A 19,343-nucleotide genomic window follows, 5' to 3' on the forward strand; every position below is an offset into this window, starting at 1 on the left:
TCCAGATGCCACCAGGATTCTGGCCAGGCTTCCCTGGATTGAAGACCCCACCAACGTGTCCTGGAGCTCAGCTTCCCCAGAGACACACCTTACTAGGGAAAGAGAGAGGCAGACTGGGAGTATGGACCGACCAGTCAACGCCCATGTTCAGTGGGGAAGCAATTACAGAAGCCAGGCCTTCTACCTTCTGCAACCCTCAACGACCCTGGGTCCATGCTCCCAGAGGGCTAGAGAATGGGAAAGCTATCATGGGAGGGGGTGGGTTATGGAGATTGGGTGGTGGGAATTGTGTGGAGTTGTACCCCTCCTACCTTATGTTTTTGTTCATTAATCCTTTCTTAAATAAAAAATTAAAAAAAAGAATTATACTCCTATTATCTGAAAATTTTTTAAATCAATATTAAATCACTAATTAAAAATAGTTTCTGTAAGATTTTAGGCCAACGTGTTGAATAAACCTTGGGTACTAAGAGGGGGAAATTTCTTAATTTGCTATGCATAGACTAGTGAAAGTTGGAGTTCTTTATAAAATTGAGAGTGAAATATATTGAGTCCTCTTTTATGAAAACCAATAATTATAAAAGCTAAGAGGGTTGCATTTTCTTTCTAATTGATGGATATTGATCATTGAGCTATCATATTTTATTTAAGAATATTCCACCAGTTGTCATCTTGAGCCAGGGTCTGAGAGTATAAAGACAGAACTGATAATATGTTTTCTGACTAGTGTTCATAAATAAGTAAGCAGTGTTTTTTGGAGGTAATTTTAGCTATACTTTATAATGTGAGAGTATACTTTTTCATATGCTTTTTCAGGAAATCTCCTTTATACTTTACTTTAACATTTACAACTTGTATAAATTTAACTTGCTATATAAAAATTAAAATTTATCAGATACACATTAAGTTATGAGTGTATTGGCCACTCATGAGAGTAGTTTATAGTAAGTGACAATTTCCATTTCATTTTTAAATATTTTGTGCTGTTTTAATAACAATGTGAATTGATTCTTGATTTAAATGACATACTTCCTCAGAGGACAAAATGTGCATCAACTCTGCCCAGCAGAAAATACTCAAGTTTTATGTGGGGGTGAAGGGAGAGGAAGAGGTAAATACAGGGCCACATATAAGTTCTTGGAGCTACAGCCAAAAAGAACTTCCACCCACCAGTAGTGGAAACTTGCTTCTAGGGGACAATGGAAAATGGTCTCTGCTCTTTTCTCCTTAACCAATCTTGCAAGACAAGTTTGTTCCCTATGTTGCTTACTGCTCTGATTCCTCTATAAGTTCTGCTCTAGAAGAGTAAATGATCAGTATGCAGGGCCAGTACTGGAGGAAGTCTGCTAGAACTTCACAAGACAGGCAGCTAAAAGGATTATATAGTGATTAGTTTATACTTTCCTTATTTCCTTCTTCCTATCTATCTATCTATCAATCATCTATGTATCTATTTATGTATGTATGTATGCATGTATCTAATTATCTACCATCATCTATCTATCTGTCTGTCTGTCTGTCTGTCTATCTATCATCATCATCTATCTGTCTTCTCTTTCTTCCTCCCACCAAGGTTGTCACTGAGGCTTTTTATCTGCACAACAGCTCCATAACTCATAGCATAGTTTTATAAAAATCATCTTTCTTTCTTATTGGAGAGTGAGACAGAGAAATAGAAGGTGGGAGATAGATGATAGACACCTGCAGCACTGCTCCACCAATCATAAAGATTCCCCTTTGAAAGTGAGGATTGGGGGCTTGAACCTTGACCTTGTGCAAGATGATGTATATGCTCTACTGTTTCTTTCTTCACCTGCCCCCTTCAAATACTTCCTGAATTCTCAATAGATGTGGCTGAAAAGAAAGGAGATACTTCATATTGTGAAGATGACATCAGGAAAGAACATCAGGAGAGTGATAGGGTTTTAGAGGCAAAGAGACCTAATGTTGAATACAGAAAGAACTTTCAACAGACCGTAAGTATAGATTCACATTTTGATGTATGACACTGAACTTGAAAACTATTGAATATCAATTTTATCCAGTTTGAAAATGAATATTATGATGCTGTTGGAGGACTGGAGTCATGACAGTGGCCTTGACAGTGAGGAAGATTCCAGCTCAGAGCTAATAGTACTCAGGAGATATTCCAGAAGAAGTCAGAGGGTGAAAAAAACTACACAATAAAGTGAAATACTAAAAGTGAAATAAAACTATACAATAAAAAGACATACATATGAGAAAAAAGTATGTTTTTATCAAACACCACCGGACAATATTAACCATGGGAGAACAGCAAACACAGGATCTAATTGTCACAATAAAATATAAAGATTTTGCTTTCATGATGTTCTCAGAACTAGTAAGTTTCATTTATAGACCTCTTAAGAAGATGGGTTCTTGAAAACTCATTTACAATTTAGCAGCTGTTAACTGGCTACGGAAGAAGGGCAAATGCTAGAAGAAGAAGAAGTGTCACTACTGAATGGTGTCATTTGCCCTTCTGTGCTGGGTCCAATCAGCAATCACACAATGACAGGTGGAAATCACCTCTAGATGTGAGTTGGAGATCTTTCAAACTGCCTTCCCAGTTTGTTCTGATAAGCAACAATGTGTAAGTCAACTGATTCTCTACAAATTGTGCCATTTTTTTTCTTTAAGGAAGAACTTTGAAATTCCGTAATTATATTCCTGATAACATGCATACAATGTAGATGCTTTTAAAAAAAATTCTGTGACACTGCATTGTTTTAGGAGAAAAATGGTACTTTAAGTGAACCACTAAAGTTGTCTGTGGGACTGCATTTCTCTTAAGAACCCTCAGAAATGGGGAGCTGAAATTGATATTATTGTCACTGAAGTAATATCCCTGCAACAGAGATGACAGATATTAGATGCTACTAGTTGGCAAAATCATTCCAGTCATGAAATGCAGAGCATCACTTTGTAATGAGGAGTGGAAAATGCCTCTGTAATACCTGCAAGTCTCTGTTAGCTTGATGTCAAAGGAAATTGATGGAGAGGGGCCATAACACACAGGATGCTAGTGTACGGGTCCATCACAACATTTGCCAGATGGATAGACTAAAATGTATACTTTTGTAGGGAAGTTGTGGGGATGTGGTGGAGCCTGGCAGGGTTTGACCTGACAGGTGAATCCATCCTGGTTAGTCTCTCTCTCTATGGAGGGGTTGAGCAAAAAGGGGGACACATGAACCTCAAAAGGTTGGCAGCCATGTAAATCTTCCCTCTCCCACAAAAACATCCTGCATCTTCCCACTAGAGCCTGGAATTCCTTAAAAAACATTAAGCCTGCTCCACACTACATTCCCTGATACTATGGCCTGTCCTTTTATTATCTACATATCAATCTTCTGCTTTTTCTTACAGATGACTAAAGGTCTCCTTCCTAATTCCCTGCAGGGTATTGCTAATCCTGTCAGTTGAACCCCTAGCAACAGTTGCTGGGGAGGTCCATACCATTCCCAGCCCCTTTGCCTTTCTCCACCCCTTTCCTAACCATGTATGGTATTGTCAAGCCATTTCTGTTTCTGTTTTTTCTCTTCCATGTCCCAACCTAGGGGAGGGTGGGCATGCAGACAGAGAGGCTGACACCCATTGTGGTTGGTGCCACGTGACTTAACCAGGTGTGCTACCACCTGATTCTGGGACGCTCAGATGAATAAAGATTTGTATTGCTTTGACGTCACGAGCTTAGTTCCTGGGTCATCTCTCTCTCCCTCGCGTTGCTAGACCGACAAACTTTCTAATGCTCTCGCTGTTTCTCATATACATTTATTTATTTAATAATAATATAAAAGATCATAGGAAAAGAGGGGTATATTTCACACAATTCCCACCACCAGAGTTCCGTATCCCCTTCCCTCCACTGGAACCTTTCTTATTCTTTATCCTTCTGGGAATATGGACCAAAGATCATTATGGGGTGCAGAAGGTGGAAGCTCTGACTTCTGTAATTGCTTCTCTGCTGGATGTGGGCATTGGAAAGTTGATCCATAGTCCCAGCCTGTTTCTATCTTTCCCTGTTGGGGCAGGGGTCTGGAGAGGTGGGGTTCTAGAACACATTGGTGAGGTCATCTGGCCAGGGAAGTCACATTGGCATTATGGTAGCATCTGCAAATTGGTGGTTGAAAAGCATTAAGATAAAGCAGAAAAAATCTTTTAAAAAATTTCTTTTTTTAATATTTATTTATTTATTCCCTTTTGTTGCCCTTGTTATTTTATTGTTGTAGTTATTATTGTTGTTGTTATTGATGTCATCATTGTTGGGTAGGACAGAGAGAAACAGAGAGAGGAAGAGAAGACAGAGGGGACAAAAAAGATAGACACCTATAGACCAGCTTCACCAAATGTGAAGCGACTTCCCTGCAGGTGGGGAGACGGGGACTCTAACCGGATCCTTACGCCGTTTCTTGGCTTTGCACCACCTGTGCTTAACCCACTGCGCAGCCACCTGACTCCCTTAAAAATGTCTTTATTAGGGGACTAATGCTTTACCGTTGACAGTAAAATACAAAGGTTTGTACATATACAACATTTCCACATAACAATACAACCTTCACTATGTCCTCCTCTTCCATCATGTTCCAGGGCCTAAGCCCTCTTCCCACCCCAAAGTCATTTATTTTGGTGAAATACACCAACTCCAGTCCAAGAAAAAAAATAATTTAATAATTGAGAACCTAAAGGTAAGACTGTAGCAGGTGAGATTTGGGGTCTCCATTTTAGAAAAACTAGAACGTCTATTTTATGTATATTCCAAGGTGTCCATGACTTAGTACTAAGTTTTGCCTGAGCCTGACAGTTAACATGAAGGTGGGTTAAAAGTATTGTCTGATCATCCCGTATTCATCCTTCTGTTTCTGACTTATTTCACTCAACATGATTTTTTCAAGGTCCATCCAAGATCGGCTGAAAACGGTGAAGTCACCATTTTTTACAGCTGAGTAGTATTCCATTGTGTATATATACCACAACTTGCTCAGCCACGGGATGATCTCACTCTCAGGCCGAAGTTGAAAAACAAGATTAGAAAAGAAAACACAAGTCGAACCTGAAATGGAATTGGAGTATTACACCAAAGTAAAAGACTCTGGGGTGGGTGGGTGGGTGGGGAGAATACAGATCCATGAAAAATGACGAATGAAATAGTGGGGGTTGTATTGTTAAATGGGAATCTGGGGAATGTTATGCATGTAAAAAAAAAAAGAAGTAGAAACGCAAAGCAGAAATTGACTGAGTTTGGAGTATGGCACCAAAGTAAGAAAGCAGAAGTACACTAGAGTTTGCAGTGAGTACCTCCCTAATACTTCCTCTCCACTTTTCCAAGCTTTGGGTCCATGATTGCTCAACAATTTGTTTGGCTTTGTATGTTAACTCTCTTTTCAGTCACCAGGTTCCAGGTGTCATCAGAATGCCGGCCAGACTTCCCTGGATTGAAGACCCCACCAATGTGTCCTGGAGCTCAGCTTCCCCAGAGACCCACCCTACTAGGGAAAGAGAGAGGCAGACTGGGAGTATGGACCGACCAGTCAACGCCCATGTTCAGCGGGGAAGCAATTACAGAAGCCAGACCTTCTACCTTCTGCAACCCACAATGACCCTGGGCCCATGCTCCCAGAGGGATAGAGAGTGGGAAAGCTATCGGGGGAGGGGGTGGGATATGGAGATTGGGTGGTGGGAATTGTGTGGAGTTGTACCCCTCCTACCCTATGGTTTTGTTAATTAATCCTTTCTTAAATAAAAAATAATAATAATAAAAAAATAAAAAAAATAAAAGTATTGTCTGGGGAGATGGTATCAGAGTTAGAAATAGGACTAGAAAGCTGGATTAGAGCAGAGAGTAAGCTCCCAAATATAGAAAAAGTATATAAATACCATTAACTATAAACCCCATTGATCCGATCTGGAGCCCATATTCAGCACAGGAGCCTGTGTAACCTGTGCATCCCTGTAGGTATGAGCTCACATTCCAAGGTCATAGCTAGGAACATTCTAGGCTGCACTCATTTCAGGACTGAGTTCCTGGAGTGGCAGAGTATGTTGACCCAGTCTTCCCTCAGAGGGAAGTTCCCACCATTGTTGCTCTACATTGAGGGCAAGGTCCTGTAGGCCCACAGGAGGTTCTAACAGGAGAGATTTTTCTTAGTTGGAGGTTTGAGTGCATATTTGAAATCTAATTTAAGTGAAAGGTATTAAAAAAAATTGAGGAACATCAGACCTTATCACTAAACCACACCAGGCTGTTGTTTTGGGGAGTCATTCCTGCATATTGATGCTGCATATTGCCTCCATGACACCTGACTTGAATTGCCCACTTATTGTCAAATATTCAAATGTGTAGATAAAATTGGAGGAAAAAACACAAATGCTATTTTCATATAGATGAACAATGAGTATAAAGTCAAATATATCAATGAAAAGTTATATTTTGTAGCAGTTATGACAATCCTCCATGACTAGTAACTGTAGGCTTTGTTGCTCAACTAATCAAGGAAAATGATGGTTAACACCTGTTCTGCATAACTTTAAGTGACACCTCCAAGCATTTCTGTTGTCCAGGCTTGACAGCATCTGGATCTAGGTCAAAGATGTTCTACCCTGAGGTGTCAAAGTCACCTTTGCTCTAATCAGTATTCCTTTCAAGTTCTTTTGCATGATAATGGAGGGAGTTGGGGGTTGGATGTATAGTAAGTGAGTACATGGACAAGCAGAAAAATGGTTGGAGAGTGACAAGGGCAAATGTTTGCTCAAGAATGGAGCCTCACCTGCTGCTGACCAATGTTATAATTTTTTAATTGTCCTTGGAAACAGTTACTCCACCAGTGATAGATAGTTGAAATTACATTATTAAAATATCATGATCTAGGGGCTGGGTAATGGCCTACCTGGTTAAGAGCTCACACCATCATGCACAAGAACCCAGGTTCAAATTCCTGGTCCCCACCTGCAGGAGGGAATCTTCACATATGATAAAGCTGCATTGTAGGTGTTTCTCTTTTTCTTCCTCTCTATCCCTTTTTCATCTCAATTTCTGTCTTATTGAAATAAAAATTAAAAAATGCCACACTTTAAAAGTTTGTTCATATTAAATATGAAAGACTACAAATACAACATTTTACTTCTATTAATGTTCATGATTACTTATCTACTATAAATAATGTGTTAGGCATTTCTTGGGGCTATTTAATGTGTCTGAAGAAAGTATCAGTGTTGGAAGAATATAGAACAAACTTACAAATAATTTTGTTTTCTTATAATAAAGTAAAGCTGAGATAACTCTCTGAAGTCACTATTTGTTTATTTCCTCTTTCAGTGAACAAAGTCATTTCCATGTTTCTACTATTGTGCTGTGGTTGAGCAATGGATAAAGCATAACAATGCAGAAACCTTCTTATTCTCATTTAACAGGTGGTTTTAATAAGTATAATGGGCTAATGACAATCTCTGAAGAGTCTGTCCCCTGTAGTTCCTCACTCCACATGCTTCTCATATATTCCTGATTAATCTTTCTGAGTTTCTGAGAAAATCCCTTTCCTTTACCTGCCAATTAAGTGTTGGTCTTCCTTTTATTCTGTTTCTGTCCAGTTCTTTCTCTCCACACTCCCTCTGGGCTATTATACATATTTTCATGGCATCCTGACCACCTAAAGAAACAGTTATCAAATTTATGTCTTCTATTTCTTTTGTTTGTTTTATTAGTGATTTAATATTGATTTAAAAGATTGTAAGATAAAATGAGAATAATTTCATACAGTTCTCACCATCAGAGTTCCATATCCCATCCCTGGAACAAATTATACAACTTCCCTATTGTTTATCCCTCTGGGAGTATGGACCAAAATTCTTTATGAGGTTCAGAAGGTGGAAGGTTTGGCTTCTGTAACTGCTTCTCTGCACTGGCAGGTTGATCCATACCCTTAGCCTGTTTCAGTCTTTATCTAGTGGGGTAGGGCTCTGGAGAGGTGGGGTTCTAGGAAGCACTGGGTCCCCAGCATGGAAAAACAGGTCCACTCCCAGATGAGCTACTTATCTCCTCTATATTATGTTTTTTAAAAGATTTTTGAGTGTATGTCTTTGAGTTTCTTGAGAGGATATTGAAGAAGGGCAAATAATACATCTGCTCTTTCACTACCTCAGCAATTCATTCCACAAAAATTTATTGAAACAAAGTGATCTTACTGACACAGGAAACCTGGTTGGCACTTTTTAGAAAATGTAAAGAGATTTGGAAATTTTGACCTGTTCTCATACATCTAAGTAAACAATGCATTAGGTAACCCTCATGCCTTAGGAATTTCAGGTCATTTAATTGCTATGTAACTAGAAAGTAAAGATTGTGTGATAAATTCCCAAAGCTGCTTCTGTCAAATCAGCTTTCTCAGACTTTGCCAAATAAATGATTGAGACTTTGATTCAGATGTCATGAGTCACTGAATTATCAGACTTTTCCAAGAAGCACATGTAAATATTTACAACTGTAATTTTACTTTAGTAGAAGTGCTATAACTCTGATAGTATTTATTTTTCTATGTGACCTTAAGTGAAAATATTTAAAATTTATAAGATTCATGTTTTTTTTTTTTCAGAGTGTGGGACTTGAACAGGCATTATTCCAGTGCATGCTTATTGACATCATTTTTTTATTTTTTAAATTTATTTAAAAAAGGAGACATTAACAAAACTGTAGGATAAGAGGAGTACACTTCCACACAGTTCCCACCACCAGATCTCTATATCCCATCCCCTCCCCTGCTAGCTTTCCTATTCTTTATCCCTCTGGAATTGTCTTTATTTCTTTAATGCTACTCTGGTGAGTGAACCCAGGAACTGAGTCATGCCAGATGCTGCCTGAACAGACTCTACAGCTCAACATAATATACTTATTAATTAGGGAGAGATAGTGAGACAGATAAAGAGGGGAGAGAGAACACAGCACCATTTCATCTATCCCTGCAGGTCTGTCCACAGAATTCCCATGGGTTGCTGGGTCTTAAAAGCAGTGCCTTAAGCTCTGCAGAAAAGTTAGGTAGATATCAGTTTTGTGTGTAGTATTTGGTTTGACTTTCATCCCTTAAGACAAGTCTCTGAAAAAAAAATCTAAAAAACTGCTCAATTTAAAAACCTAAAGTTGGAAATAAGATATCCACATTGTTAGTGACACCTACATAAAGCGGGTAATGGAGTGATGTCTCACAACCCACGTGGTCATCATTCTTTTTTAAGTTTATGATAGAGGACCAGCATGAGCACTCACCTGGGTCTATATTATCAAGCTTTTTTAAATTTGGTATCTTCACTTTTTGCCAGTCTGAGACGCCATTAACCACAACCTATTGCTTCCTGAGCACCATGTGCCCATTGCTACAAGATGCTCTTGTCAGTTCTTTCTTATGTAAAGTCTTTCTAAAACAAATCATTTAATTTATGAGAGAGAGTGGTAAATAAAGAAGACACACACACACAGAGAGAGAGAGAGAGAGAGAGAGAGAGAGAGAGAGAGGGAGAGAGAGAGAGACCAGAGGCTCCACTCAGCTCTTGCATATGACAGTGCCAGGAGTTGAATGAATCTGTAGTCTTTGAGGCCACACATATGCGAGGGCTGTTCTCTAACAGTGGAACTGTGTCTCTAGCCCTTTGGTCAATTCTGATTACTCAGAAGTTTGCATCATACTACAGTCAGTTTGTGTCAGGCAGTGGGCATCTTGTAGAGCCATTCAACACAAAATGAGATAAAGGAGCTCCTGATTGAGTAAGGCCCTTAACCATATCAGGGAGCTAAAAAATAAATATGCAAATGATATAGTCACCCTCACAAAGCTTATAATTTATTAGAGAGTGTAGATTCATGCAAATAGTGGTCATCCAACTCAAATAATGGTGCTTACCTGGGAAGGCAGGAATCATTGTTTCTAGCTTGGTGGATGATTTCAAAAGGGAAGTGACATTGCCTCAGGGTTTGGGAAGGTAAGTGAGAGCTCGGCAGGAGATACCATTTATCAAAGTTATCCCAGATGAAAGGAGTTAAAGTAATGAAACTTTCTGACAGTTTGGAAGTCTATAAGGTATCTTGTGAGACTGATCCGTATTGAGAATTAGAGCAGATGAGAGTGATCAAGTGTCTTGTGGTCTGATTGTGTAGGTCTCTGGACACCGTTATCAGAAAAGCAGTGATAACTGTTCTTTTTAAAATTGATGAGCGGTAGGAGGTTGAAAGAAGAGGTGGTTGCTTCTGTGTTCATCCTCTGCTGGTTGTGGGGGGTCTTCTGGAACCCAGTGTCTATTGACTAATGTGTGGAAGGTCATGGCTTCTTCAGAGGAAGGCTACTTGATAACCAGAGCAGGAGTTTATCTTCTTACTACTGCAAGACAAGGGAAATGCAGTCAAATACTTTTAATAACTTAAGAAAAACTTGCTAGACCATTAGTGTAATATTTACAAAGGTAAGAAAATGTAGCTCTGGGGATATGTGGGTCCTGATCCCAGAGATAACAATAGAGCTAGTTCTCCAAACACTCAGGAAGGTGTTTGTTAGGAGTAGGAGAAGCAATCTTTTCTCTCAACCTGTGTTGTGTGCCAGGAATAATTGCGTATTCTCTCAATAACAAATTAAGCTTTGCTTCTTGGCAAGTGTCCCCCCTTGCCTGAGTTTATCAGGGAAGAATTCTCTGAGGTCTTAGTAAACTGCATTATTTAAAATTTTTACGAACAGGTTATTATCCTCCTCTTTGTGGGAGAGGGGCTAAGAACCATAAAAGGAGCTTGGAATATCTGGGTTCTGTCACACATCTGTTGAACTCTATAGCCCTGGAGATAAGCCAAGGAATGGCTGGTATTCTCTGTGGCCCTGAGAAGGGATTGTGCAGAAGAAGAGAAATACATGGCATCAGATGGATGTATAAGCTTAAGGAACTTTAACTGTCACTTATTTAAAGGGTAAGTCCAGACTTTTTATTTTGTGCTATGTACTTTGAGATTTTCATATCAGAATTAGGCTGCCTCTATCAAATGATCTGGAAAGCTTTTGCTATTTTTGTGCCTTGGAATATTTTACAAACTTGAGATGTCTGTTTTTTCTTGTTAAATGCACAAAATAGCAGGAAGTGACATGCCTCTGATAACCTTATTGCCAATAATTAACTGTCAATATCTTTATCCCCCACTACTTTGGGTTTTTTCCCCTTAGTTATTTGTCTATGTAGATTTTCTACTTCATCCCAGGGGAATTTTGACAGTTTGTGTTTTCCTGAAAGTCAGACATTCTATCGAGATTTTATACTATAATGTTTTAAACAGCAATGTCTGTATCTAGTATATCCTTTTATCACTTCTAATTTCATCTGCTGTAACATTTTTCCTTTTATATATATTGACTACAGAGTTATTAAATGTATTTTTGTTGCCTTCTGTTAAAGAGCAGACACTGTCTCTGACATGTAATGAACAGAGTTATTCTATCAAAGCTATATTAAGGCTCCTCTGTGGAGAGCTGAGCCTTGTAGTCAAATTATTTTACATCACTGATCTCTTTAGCAAGGTTTCTTTTCTTTTTTTTCTTTCTTTCTTTTTTTTTTTTTTTTTTTTTACAGAGCACTGTTCAGCTCTGGCACATGGTGGTGCTGGGGATTGAACCTGGGACTTTGATGCTTCAGGCACAAAAGTCTTTTGCATAACTACTATGTTGTCTCCCCAGCCCTTTAGCAATGCTTTTGGTTAAGAGATGGGCTTCAGCTTCTTCAGTTTTCCAATTGTCTTTATGGCCTCTAGGATTAAATGTAGTTTTTTTCTTTTAACTTAAAAAAATTATTTATCTATTCCCTTTTGTTGCCCTTGTTGTTTTTTATTGTTGTAGTTACCATTGTTGTTGTTATTGATGTCGTCATTGTTAGATAGAACAGAGACAAATGGAGAGAGGAGGGGAAGACAGAGAGGGGGAGAGAAAGAGAGACACCTGCAGACCTGCTTCACTGCTTGTGAAGCGACTCCCCTGCAGTTGGAGAGCCTGGGGCTCGAACCAGGATCCTGATGCGCAACATGTGCACTTAACCCACTGTGCTACCGCCCGACTCCTGGGTGATTAATGTTTTATACTCAACAGAAAATATAGTAGTTTGTACATGCATAACATCTCCTAGTTTTCCACATATCAGTACAATCCCCACTGGATCTTCCACCATCATGCTCCAGGACCCAAACCCTCCCCGCCACCCACCTCAGAGTCCTTAAACTCCATTTCAAGTTATGCTTGTGTTTTCTCTTCTGATATTGTTTTACAACTTCTGCTTGTGATTGAGATCATCCTATATTCATCCTTATGTTTCTGACTTATTTCACTTAACATGATTTCTTCAAGCTCCATCCAAGATGAGCTGAAAATGGTGAAATCACCTTTTTAATAGCCGAGTAGTATTCCATTGTGTATATATCACAACTTGCTCAGCCACTCACTCATCTGTTGTAGGACATCTATGTTGCTTCCAGGTTTTGGCTATTACAAATTGTGCTGCTATGAACATAGGTATACACCCATCTTTTTGGATGGGTGTGTTGGGTTCCTTATGATATATTCCCAGGAGAGGAATTGCAGGGTCATAGGGTAAGTCCACTTCTAGTCTTCTGAGAGTTCTCCAGACTGCTCTCCACAGGGGTTGGACCAATTGACATTCCCACTAGCAGTGTGGGAGGTGAACCCCATTTCTACTATGAAATGAAACTAATGATTCTGTGTAAGTGGTCTTCAGTCCTTTTGAACCTTAGTCCCAACAGCTCCAGAGTGGTAATAGTATCGCCTGCCTACAAGGATTAGTGCAAAGATATCATTCAATAAGATTATTTTTAAAAATTAAGGTGATATGTAAACCAAAGTTATTATGCAGCAAGCATTTGTCTAGAGATTAAATTTAAAAGGTGAAATTTTCAATGCTTGTTCCTTGCTTTTATTAATGAAAAAAGAAAACTGTGCCAAGGCTGTATGCTTTGGTGAGAAATAATGAGAGAAAATTGTTCACAGGGCTTACTTGGTTAAACGCAATTAAGCTAGCCTGTAATTTTTGTATTAAACTGCTGGTAGTTGGAACCAATATTTGGAGTTCCTCATTAAATAAATTACCAAGATTAAGGAGTTTTTTTTTAATAACTACAAACACAAGAAGGGAGGATATCTGTAAGACCCCGAGGGTCTCTTAAAATGAAGACTAATGTAAGGTTGTTGAACAGGTAGCCTGTGACCCTAACTGCAGAGCCATGGAAACTGTTGATTAGGTCCTGATAGCAAGTCTGAAATGGAAATACAGAGGGATCTGGTGCCAGCTACAGCCGCCACTCCTGCTTCCTTTTGAGGAATATGAGCCTGGGTTAGCTTGTGACCTCTCTGAACCCAGTTTCTTTATCTCTAGGGAAGAGTGATGGTATTCATCTATTTGATGTGGCTTGATTCAGGATATAGATTACAGGAAAAACTGAGTTAAAACGGCTTGCTGAGTTTTTAAATGTCCATAGAACCACCTGGGAACTTGGTTCAAATACAGATTCCAGTTCAGGAAAATCTTTAACTGGTCTTAATTTTACAATTTTGACAAGTTCCTAAGTGACATTAATGATCCTGGCCAGTACACAAATCACGCCTTGAGCAGTAAGAATTTAAAAGTGAAGAAAATTAAATTTTATTTAACAACAAGTCCCAGGAATAAATATTGACCACAGTTAAGGCTTGTTTAGCTGCTCAATATAATGTTAGGAAGCCCTAGTTTCTTTATGCTGTTCCCTCTGTTTTATCAATCAGATTCATTTTGAGCCTGACTTTCCTCGAGGTACCAAGACAACTATCTCTATTTCCTGGGGCTTTGCTTCATACATTCTTGATTGCAGTTTAGAAGAACACATTGTAGAAGTGGGCATAGAGTGAAATTTAGAGAAAACACAGTTATGGAAGGAAAAATGAATTCTGGGAAGACAGTCAAGGAATGTCCTTTGTAGAATCAAATATGATGAAAATATTCATCAAATATATATATTTAATACTTGCACTATTGTTATGAGGACCTGGTGCTATAATTGCCTGGGAAAGACCTGAGTGTCTCCCACTGTCTGATCTGTCATGGTAGTCTCCATGAAAAATTGGGGGACTTTGTGAATTAAGTAAATAGAACTTTACATAGAGAACATGCATGCAGGGGTCACTGTAAAATGTGGCAACTTGCTAATTTCCTCTTTGCCAGATACTTCAAATCCCCTTCCCCCAGAACACACATATGCACACTTTACAGGTGGGTAATCAGAAACTACCTTCACAATTGTCCTTGCAACTGCTGGACTCTCTAAGAAGGTTTGAAGTAAATAAACCCCATTTAAAAGTTAGAAAATCCATAGTACAAGAATACCTTTTAAATGTGTTTTATGGGTTAGTTTTTAAATATAGTTAAAAGTTTCATTTTGACAGTGTTCATTTAGACTAGGTGTGTGTGTGTGTGTGTGTGTGTGTGTGTGTGTGAAATAAGGCACCAAATAATTGTAGCAAGTTGGATTCATAGAATTACATCTACTCACTGAATTGTTTGGTTTGAGAAGACAAAGGATGAAAGTCTTGGAGTTAACGAATCTTTATTTTATTTTAACTTTTAAAATTTCTTTATAAAATAGATATATTGACAAGACAATGGGATAAGAGGGGTATAATTCCACAAAATTCCCATCACCAAAGCTCCATATCCCATCCCCTTTCTTTGAAAGCTTTTCTATTCTTTATCCCTCTGGAAGCATGCACCTAGGATTCAAAGAGAGCAGAGTATAAAATCTGGCTGGGGATGAACTGCTTTCCTCAACATAAGGAGTAATTCCTGATCGAGAAAAAACAGAAATCAAAGTCATGAGCTGATTACGATTGGCAATGGTGACCTTCTTGCTAGTCTTGCCATTGCTATACCCAAAGCTTTCACAAAATTGTTCTGTCTCTCATTCTGACAAAACACAACATGTTTGTGATCCAGTCAGCCAATCTTAGCAGTACAAACGAAAAATTATGAACTTCCTGTGTTGGGTCTAACATTTATTATAGAAAGGTGTCATGGCTGAAATAAAATTCTCATTTTCAAATTTTTCTCCACAGATGAACTTGATCCATTGCACTTTGAAAGTTATGTCACCTCCAGCCAAATAAACACAAGGTTAATTCTAAGAAAACAGGAATTGTAATCAGATTCTTCCTTCCCAGTGTTGAGAACACTGCAGCTACTTAAATTTGCATAGCAACAGTGAAAGTAGATCCAAGGGTTTTTTATATAAGGCTACCTTCACACATACCATAGGATTGGTCATATTTCTGAGTGGAGATGTAATTCAATCTGTATGAGACTATAGATCTGGGTGTTTGTCCCTGTGAAGCCTAGTTATTTGAACAATATGTATTCAATAACTTAATAACCCAAAAGTAAGAATTTTATCAAAATGCAGAAAATCTGGAGACTCTTGAACTTGCACTTGGAGTCATAAATAGTGTAACTTTGTAGGCTCTACTCTTTAAGTATGTAGTTGGCATCAGAAGTTGGATTAATAGAATTACATCTACTCACTGAATTGTTTCGTTTGGGAAGACAAAGGTTGGAGGCCTTGGAGTTAACAAATATTTTATTTTATTTTAACATTTAAAATTTCTTTAAAAAATAGATATATTGACAAGACAATGGGATAAGAGGGGTACAATTCCACAAAATTCCCATCACCAGAGCTCCATATCCCATCCCCTTTCTTTGAAAGCTTTCCTGTTCTTTATCCCTCTGGAAGCATGGACTCAGGATCATTATGGGGTGCAGAAGGTGGAAGGTCTGGCTTCTGTAATTTCTTCTCTGCTGAACATGGAAATTGGCAGATTGATTCATACTCCCAGCCTATTTATTTTCTTTTTTAAATTTTTTTTATTTATAAAAATGAAACATTGACTAAACCATAGGATAAGAGGGGTACAACTTCACAAAGTTCTCACCACCAGAACTCTGTATCCCATCTCCTCCTCTGATAGTTTTCCTACTCTTTAACCCTCTGGGAGTATGGACCCAGGGTCATTGTGGGATGCAGAAGGTGGAAGGTCTGACTTCTGTAATTGCTTCCCCGCTGAACATGGGCGTTGACAGGTAGATCCAAACTCCCAGCCTGTCTCTCTCTTTCCCTAGTGGGGAAGGGGCCTGGGGAAACAGAGCTCCAGGACACATTGGTGGGGTTGTCTTTCCAGGGAAGTCTGGTTAGCATCATGCTTGCATCTGGAATCTAGTGGTTGAAAATAGAGTTAACATACAAAGCCAATAAATTGTTGACCAATAATGGACCTAAAGACTGGAACAGTGCAGATGAAAAGTTGGGGGCGGGGGTTGTTCTCCATTTTGTAGGTAGCTAGTAGGTATATTTTAGTTATATTCTAAAGGGCCTGTGGCTATACTAGTTTTTTCGTTTTTCCCCCTGAGCCTGAAATCTGATATGCAGCTGGATCCAAGTTATTGTCTAAGGAGATGATGTCATGGTTGGAAAAAGGACCAGAAAGCTGAATCAAGAAAGAAAGTAGCTCCTAAATATGGGAAAGGTATAAAAATATTGTTGACTGTAAACCCCATCAATTTCATGTGATCTGGGGCCCATAATCAGCTTAGGAGCCTATGTGACCTCTGCATCCCTGTAGATCTGAGCTCTCATTCTGTGGTCATGAGTAGGAACACTCCAGGCTGCCCCAATATGAGGATCCATCTTCCCCAAGTGTAGCAAAGAGTATGTTGGCCATCCTACCTTCGGAGGATGGGACATTCTCTACCATTGTTGACCCAAATTGAGGGCAAGGCCCTGTGGGGGCCCACAAAGGGGTCTATTTAATTGTTCCTGATAGAAATGACCAGTAACAGTGGAGAGAGGGGTTTATTTGAGATCTAGGCCCATCATGTCTGTTTGGGAATCTCAGGACTCCCCGATTAGGGCCCCAGCTGATGGAATGGCCTGATAGTGACTAAAGAGTCATCATTAAAGTATGCCAGTCTCTTGCCCTTATTCAGCTTTTGCAGTCCTTGCTTAGATAAGGTTAGCTTTGGAGTGAGTGAGAGAATTCTAATAGAAAGCAGGTGAGGAGGGTATCTAAGTGTAAGTAGACACTACTTCATTATGAACTTTATAGTGACTCACTGCAGACTATTGTATATATTTTCTTCCAGGTATATATTTTGCCCTAATTTATGGATACATGTGAACATATGCTCTATCTTACAGGACCTGGTCTATATCTAGGTTTTGGGACTTTGTTAGGAAGTTAATGACCTGGAATGGAATTAGAGAATCCTATGAAAAGAAAGGTCTCACTCGAGTAATGAGGGTGAAGGGTTGGCATTCCATGCCTGATGTCTCTGGACACAGTCTAAAGTGAAGAATGCTGAGGTGGTACTCGTTGCATTGATTAGGTTGAGATAAGTGGATGCAATATTATTTGGTATGAATTGAGTGAAGTATGCAGGAAAGTGAGCCCCACCCTAGAGGTTCCAAGACTGGAATATAGGGAATATAGGCTTTATAGAGGAAGTGGGAGGTTCCTGCTGTCTTAGGGTTTAAGAAGACAATAGATAATTATTGCTATGGTCACATTATTTGGCAGTTGGGTTAACTTTGAAATATTCCTTTGTTAGGATTTTCTGTATCTTACACAACATCACCATAATATATGCCCTTTTACATCATTTGTATATAGCTGTGCCACCAGTTGTGTCTGTTCTCCCTAGTTTAAGCTTTTAAGAGAGTCAACATATCAAAGACTCAGCCTAAGTTTTAAAAAGACTCAATCTGTTATTTAAAAAGTTTGGGTCTCCCAGCCTATTTCTATCTTTCTCTAGTGAGGCAGGTCTCTGGAGAGGTGGGCTTCCAGGACACATCGGTGAGGTTGTTTGCCCAGGGAAGTCAGGCTGGTGTCATGTAACTTGGCTGAAAAAGCATCAAGATATAAAGCAGAACAAATTGTTAAATAATCAGGGACCTAAAGTTAAGTCTATAAGAGATGAGATTTGGGGTCTCTGTTTTGAAAAAAAAAAGTTAGTAGGTCTATTTTAGATATATTCCAAGGGGCTCATGATTTCTAATTTTTGCCTGAGCCCAAAAGTTAACATGCAGGTGGACAAAAGATATTATTTGGAGAGATGGTGTCAGAGTTGAGGATAGGACTAGAAGGCTGGATCAGGGAAGAGAGTTTCTCCCAAATATGGGAAAAGTATGTAGGTATTGTTAACTGTAAACCCCATGGATTTGATCTGGAGCTCATATTCGTGGCAGGAGCTTGTGTAACCTATGCATGCCTATAGGTCTAAGTTCGAGTTCTGTGGTCATGGCTAGGAACATTTTAGGCTGCACTCATTTCAGGACTCATCTTCCTCAAGTGGTAGACTATGTTGGCACAACCTCCCTTCAGAGAATGGGGCAGTCCCTACCATTGTTGATCCACATTGAGGGCAAGGTCCTAAAAGGGCCCACAAAAGGTTCCATTATGTTGTTCCTGATGGAGATGGGCTGGGGTTCACTTTTCTGCAGGGTTCTCTTGATCCATACCAATTGATAATGAGTTTGCTGATCTCAACCTAATCAGTGCAACCAGTACCACCTTGGCATGTTTCACTTTGGATTGTCTCCAGAGATGCCTGGCGTGAATGTCAACTCTCCAGCTTCATCACTCTGGTGAGACCTTTCCTAGCTCATAGGACTTCATAATTCCATTTCAGGTGATGCACTTCCTAACAAAGCCTCAGAATCTGGACATACATAAGGGCTCATGAGATAGGGCCTATTACACATGTATCCATAAGTTAGGGGAAAATACATACGTTAAGGTAAAAGTGCACAATTGTTTGCAGTGACTCAATAAATGCAGCAAGCAAGTGGAAAAACCTGAAAAAGATGCCATAAAGTACCTAATAAAGTAATTTCTACTTACACCTAGATAACCTCCTCACCTACTTCCTATTTCACTTCCCTTAATCACTCCAAAGCTAACCTTGTCAGACAAAGGACTACAAATCTCGTTAAAGGCAAGGAACTGGCATACTTTAATGGTGGCTCTTTTGGTTACTACCAGGCCACCCCCATCTCCCAGAGCCCTAGTCAGTGAATCCTGAGATTCCCACACAGATATGATGGGTCTAGATCTCTAACAGATATCTGTCTACACTGTAACCTTTAATTTCTGTTTGACTACCTGGTTACTCTTGGTATGGAACAGAAGTAGTGCCAGAATCTCTACTAGAGTTGAAAGTTATCAATAGGATTTGGAGATGAAGCTAAGATGCAAGAAGATAGAAGATAATATAAGAAAATG

General features: G+C 39.2%; 1 long non-coding RNA gene across 1 annotated transcript in view; it reads left to right on the forward strand.

Annotated features, from left to right (window-relative positions):
* Nucleotides 1-10,770: 10,770 nt before the first annotated feature.
* LOC132532996 (uncharacterized) overlaps nucleotides 10,771-19,343 on the forward strand; it is a 44,211-nt gene continuing 35,638 nt past the window's right edge. Inside the window, exon 1 of the long non-coding RNA XR_009544892.1 lies at nucleotides 10,771-10,957. This is a non-coding gene — a long non-coding RNA (uncharacterized LOC132532996). The remainder of the gene's footprint in view (nucleotides 10,958-19,343) is intronic.

The sequence above is a fragment of the Erinaceus europaeus genome, chromosome 15 (genome assembly GCF_950295315.1).
Source record: "Erinaceus europaeus chromosome 15, mEriEur2.1, whole genome shotgun sequence".
Classification (NCBI taxonomy): Eukaryota; Metazoa; Chordata; class Mammalia; order Eulipotyphla; family Erinaceidae; genus Erinaceus; species Erinaceus europaeus.